The 5,215-nt window shown below is 41.9% G+C and overlaps 2 non-coding genes across 2 annotated transcripts; both read right to left on the bottom strand.

Moving 5' to 3' along the window:
* Positions 1-1,229: 1,229 nt before the first annotated feature.
* Trnat-ugu lies at positions 1,230-1,301 on the bottom strand. Its single transcript has one exon. It is a non-coding gene; the product is annotated as a tRNA-Thr (tRNA).
* Positions 1,302-4,045: 2,744 nt separating this feature from the next.
* Positions 4,046-4,117, bottom strand: Trnat-ugu. Its single transcript has one exon. It is a non-coding gene; the product is annotated as a tRNA-Thr (tRNA).
* Between the last annotated feature and the right edge of the window lie 1,098 nt (positions 4,118-5,215).

The raw sequence follows: 5,215 nt of genomic DNA, 5'->3' as shown, positions 1-5,215 counted from the left end.
ACCAGGGCTAATCTATGAGGCAAGATCACAGGCAAAAGATGTTGCAAGATGTTCCGTTTTGACCAGGTTTTTGCTGAATCAATTTGTTAGAGAAACAATGACCCAAACACAGGACAAAGGCCCAAACAACTGGACAGGGGCCCTTTGGAGAGGCGTGTGACATTAGCAGACAGTTTTGCGGGCACCATCGTTATGAGGGTGGATTCTTCTTTCCCCTTCCCCTTTCCCGTTCTCATAAACGCACAGCCAGAGATAATCGGATTGTTCAGGCCCAAAAGGTAATTTGTGGGTTTTTAAGGCCAACATACAGCTGTACAGGCCGTACAGAGCTGCAGAAAGTTACGAGTTTATGCAAAAAATATTCGAAGAGACAACTTCTTCAACATTTTCGAATGCCAGCGGGTGGCTTATCGCATAACGTTTATCGTTTATCGCGATAATTCCCCCAACCCTCAGCAGTCAACACTCTCGAAAGTTCAAGGAATTCAAAGGATGAGGAAACACTTCTTCTTTTTTCGGGTAAAAGTGTCACTCGCACACATGCAAACGACGTCATCGTTGTCGCGAGCCATTCAAGATCTGCATCGCACCGCAGCAGTGGTTGCAGCTGACCCAACATGCAAAAGAAGCAGCAGATAATCATGTCTTGCCACAGCAGCCGGCAGCCGGCAACTGTGCCACACACTCCTATCTGATCTTTAGCATCAATAAGTCGTACCACCTATAGATGACCAATACGCTGAGGTGTGGACAGAGAGGCAGCGAAAAATGTTGTCAAGAAATGAAAGATCTTTGCCTCCTCCTACGAGGATTTTCAGTCTTTCTCTCTGTGAATCGTGCTCCAAGTGGTGTAAGTGTCTTTCTATCTACGTATCCCACAGCAATTCAACTTTGTACATTTGCAAGTGCCAGCATCAATTAAAACTAATAGAACAATTAATGAAACACAAACCGCAAAATGCAACCACAAAAGCGAGAACTTAGAAGGAGACAAGACACATAAAACGTTGAACGCAAAAGGGAGGCAAGGGCGCACATGAACGAAGTGGGAATGCTCTGAAAACTTTATTAGTGATACCAGTAAAATTATTATAATATTAGTACTTAAAAGAAAAGCATTTCATATGCATGCGGTACTGTCGTACAGAAGCCATAAATGAGTTTTGCTCTGTCGAAAGGAACCAATATAATATCCACACACAACAGGAACAAAAAGATATGCAATTACATGCCTCCTGTGAGAATTGAACTCACGGCCCCTGGTTTACAAGACCAGTGCTCTGCCACTGAGCTAAAGAGGCTTGCTTGAAAAGAACCAACCAATGGGAAATATAAAAGGTAGCTCTACCAGAGGTGTCAGTAGCATCTATCTAAAGATACACCTTCAAAAACTTATCTCGGGGGTAGTGCGAACATGTACACAAGTTTCCATTCATATCTTATCAAAGGATGTTTCGATAAAGGTCGAAATTCTGAACACAACTTCAATTGTGTCGACTTTCTATAAGCCGCAAACCTCGCCCTAAATGAGAAATGCCCTTTAAAGAAGAGTATTTCAGCCGCTCGCGTAACTGTCTCTCAAAAGCAAAGAAAGAGTTTTGTTCTGCCGTAGGCATGATGATCCCCATATAATCATCATTCTCTTTGGCAATTAAGCAATATGAATAAGTAAATGAATGAACGCCTGAATGAATGGATGAGTGAGCAAGTGAATGCATGCCTTAATAATTTCTCAACTCTAATTCACAAGAAATTAGAAATGGGTGCGGGTGCGCCAACGCTGCTCCCCTCTCTAGATCTTTGTGGCAAGATTGAACTGTAGGGCGTGGCAGTGGTGTGGCTTCCCATTTGTGTCCGTGATGGTGTGTGTGTGTGGCAGGCAGAGTGCACAAACAGTTAAATGTCAGATTGCAGTCACAGGAACATGGAATTGCAGGCCCGGCACTTGAAAACAATTGAATCTATGAATTATGAAATATTTTAACTCAAGCAAAATGCTCTTCCCCCTTCGCTTCCGCCTGGCTCTGTGTAGCTCCCTAATTAACTAAGTGCCACGCACCTTGAAGCCAGAGAGTCACAGCTGGGGGCAAAACTAAGAGGAAAACACACCCATTTTCCATATTCCATTTTCCATTTCCCATTTCCAGCATCATGCATTTTTAATTCCCTTAATAGCTTTTGTCGCTCTAGCTCTAGAGCCAGGAACCAGAGCCAGACATTGATGGACCAGCAGAAGCCAACAAACAACAAAAATTAAAACACCAAAAATGCTGTGTACTCTACCGCAGGTGTCCTGGTGGCCACAGCATGCAGATTAATTCCCCCGGACCATTGCGCAGAAACACAGGGCAAGACCAGGGCCAGGGGCAGCGGCATGGATGGCCTGTAAAAAAGTCCACCCAAAAAAGTTGTCCTTACCTGGGTCGCATCTGCTGGCTAAAACTAAGCGCAATGTGTCCTCCATCAAAATTAATTACCAAAAGGAGCAAAGCAGCGCCCGCCATGGTGCAAGGCCAATTGTCAGTTGCGGTTGCCGGGGCGCAAAAGTTAAAAGGGGGCGACTTTGCCACCCATCTTCCCACAGTTCTCCCTCCAGGTCTCATCAGTCAACACTTGCGTAACATTGGCCAAAATGATAAATTGCCACCCCCCTCGGACGGTTCGAAGGACGAGGGGACCTTGCCACTCAACGCGCATTTTGTGCCAGAGTTAGCGCGACATCCAGTCGATAGACACTTTGTTGTATACTTTGGGGCGCTGACTGGAAAAAGCCAAAATTAGATTGACATGGAAACTGGATTGAGCCAATATTTGAAAACTTAGATAGATATGACAGGAAAAAGAGAGAACAAGAAAGATATTCTTTAATGTACCTTAATTTAATGCATTCCAAACAAAACTGCTCACACTTTACTACAAAGCTACTCGGCGAGAGAGATATAGGGAGCGCGAGGCAGAAGAGTCAGCAACTTTAAACTTCCAGCAATATTCAATATTATTCATAAATTTTTAAATTTCACAAAAATTCCCATATTTGAGCATATCTGAAAATGCCTGCATCCATTCTCCCATCATTCAATCTGCATTTCAGCGACAGCGCTCTCTCCTTGACTTCTGGAATGCGAATTTCTCAACGCATAAATTCTCCGCAGCACGAACAATAAAGCTGAAAGGATAATGCCGATGCAACCGAATGCAAGGGAAGCCAATGAAAGGATATTGAGGTGGGGTGTCGTGTGGGGGTGTCGCCTGATTTATTGGCTAATGCGCATTTCATGCCCTCGGTGCCCTCGCGGCGGCAACACCAGAAGTTGAGGCCAAATTAATTAACAACAAGGCGAACGCATTGCATTGTCGCTGTCTGTTGTCGCTTCGGTGTGGCGTTGTTGGTTTTTAATTAAGGAGTTGAATGCAAAATCAAAATTAAAGTGATTTAAGCCACTGATAAAAAACGCACCAAGAAAAAACGAAAACGAAACGCACTGAAAGTACTGCCTGCTTTAATTATAAACAAATACTAGAGCGATGAAAAGCCAATGATAAAATAAACAAATAATTAAAAGGCGGCAAAGTTTGGAAGTCGCTTGGGGTCGATTTGTTGTATTCTCCTACAAAACATTTTCCTGTCAATATTTGCCCTCCAGCCCGGGTATGTCAACTGAAAGTAGAACTTTTTGGTGGTGGAGCAGTGTCTGATGTCCTGTCAATGATAATGTCACACATGATTGCTCCTGGGTGGGCTTTTCGAAATCCCCCTGATTTCTGTCCCAAGATTGCTGTCTGCGTTTCTAATTAAAAATGTAAAACATACAAAATATAAATATAATACACATTTGTGGGTGACATTTTCTTGTTGGCTTTTGCACTCTGTCCATGGGGGTTAAAAATGGCAACCCTTAAGCGGATAAACAAGAATCGGTTGAATTATATTTCAGTGTGTTAGGGCTGCTGTAATGATTGATTTTCCCATGGAACGAGTATTTAACAGCAAAGAGCACCTTAATGTTTTCGTTCAAAATAGGAACAAAAAAGATATGCAATTACATGCCTCCTGTGAGAATTGAACTCACGGCCCCTGGTTTACAAGACCAGTGCTCTGCCACTGAGCTAAAGAGGCTTGCTTGAAAAGAACAAACCATTAAGAAATATAAAAGGTAGCTGGAGTGGCAGTAGCATCTTTCGAATGAAACATCTTCAAATCACGAGTTTCTATCTGGAACGTAGACAGCAGCAGACCACTATCTTTCTATTGATACCTTATCAAGTGAAACATGTGTCAAAACTCCTTACACAACTTATTCATGGTGCTGATAAACAGAAATGAAACTGAATAAAACATCTGCATATTCTCATTAAATATTAATTAATTAGCGATTTTGATTCCACTGCATGGAATGTACCGTGGGAATAATGTCATAATGCAGTATCAACCGGCCCAGTTTATATTCTGTACTAAATAAGTTATTTTCACTCGATTTGTGACCAGTTCCACGATTTTTAACCTCGATTCCCAGGAAATTTAAGACTCCAAAAATTCAGTTAAAGTTCAAAACAAAAACATGAAAATGCTTGGTTTAGTTAAACCCCCAAACAGGTTTTTGGACCGCTTAATCCTTCCAGACGAATGCGCTGAAATTATTTATTATGACGCAAAACTTTTTTCCGCGTACCGTAACGCGTTATCTCCTGTCCAAACGAGCCAAAGGGTCTCGCACGGGCAACCGCTGAACACGAACCACCACAAGCACTCTCCTTTTCCAGAGAAATCAGAAAACAAAAATTGAAAGTTGATTCGGAAAGAGTCCCCACCAAAAACGGAGCTTTAAAAGGTGTGTACCACGAATAAAAAAGGCAAACTGTATTTTTTGGTGAGGCCACTTCAAAAGAAACAAATCTGTTCATTTGGAAAATGGAATAAAGTAGGATAATGCCCAAAAATTGAATCTACTGGGTAAAACGATTAACTCTTATTGGAAAAATATCCTAATCGAAAAGAGGTCACCACATTAACACTTAATACAAAAAAAAAGTAATTTCCAATATTTTCCGCTTAAAATGTTTTGAATTTACCGAATAATTGTAAATTAATATTCTATGACTCCGTTTTGCAACACCATCCAGAAGCGTCATCTCGTGCCTTCGAACTATCGATATGTAGCGATGATAAAACGCCGCACTTTCCAACACTTGTCGCATTTTTTCTCTTCAAGGCACA

This window comes from Drosophila guanche, unplaced genomic scaffold (genome assembly GCF_900245975.1).
Source record: "Drosophila guanche unplaced genomic scaffold, DGUA_6, whole genome shotgun sequence".
Lineage (NCBI taxonomy): Eukaryota > Metazoa > Arthropoda > Insecta > Diptera > Drosophilidae > Drosophila > Drosophila guanche.
The sequence above is the reverse complement of the archived record's forward strand: the minus strand, read 5'-3'. Positions and strand labels throughout refer to the sequence as shown.